The sequence below is a fragment of the Coloeus monedula genome (assembly GCF_965178545.1).
Source record: "Coloeus monedula genome assembly, chromosome: 3".
NCBI classification, from domain to species: domain Eukaryota; kingdom Metazoa; phylum Chordata; class Aves; order Passeriformes; family Corvidae; genus Coloeus; species Coloeus monedula.
The window spans coordinates 51,616,694-51,617,047 of record NC_138783.1 but is presented as its reverse complement, the minus strand read 5'-3'; positions in this window follow the sequence as shown (position 1 = coordinate 51,617,047).

Genomic DNA, 354 nt, shown 5'->3' with positions numbered 1-354 from the left:
TTTAATATTAATGCCAAGAACTTCAAGTCACTTTTTAAAAAATTTAATTTAACTGAAAGTTTCTAAATTGAAAATGAAAGTATTCGTGTCTTATTGCAATGCCAAACCCAGACTGGAATGTCTTCTTGGCTGCCTTAGTGTAAGTGTTCCTCTGCCTAATGGAATTGCTCTTCTAGTTGCCATCTTTGACCCTTTCCATTCTGGTTCGCGTCAGTGATTCTGAGTGTGAGGGTGTTGGGAGACTTGGAGAATATTTAATATCTTTAGACACTGTGTAGATCCTTGAACTATCTGACTGCACAGCAGCCATGGAAAACAAACAAGCCTCTGGCATTTTTGACCTCTCAACCAAGA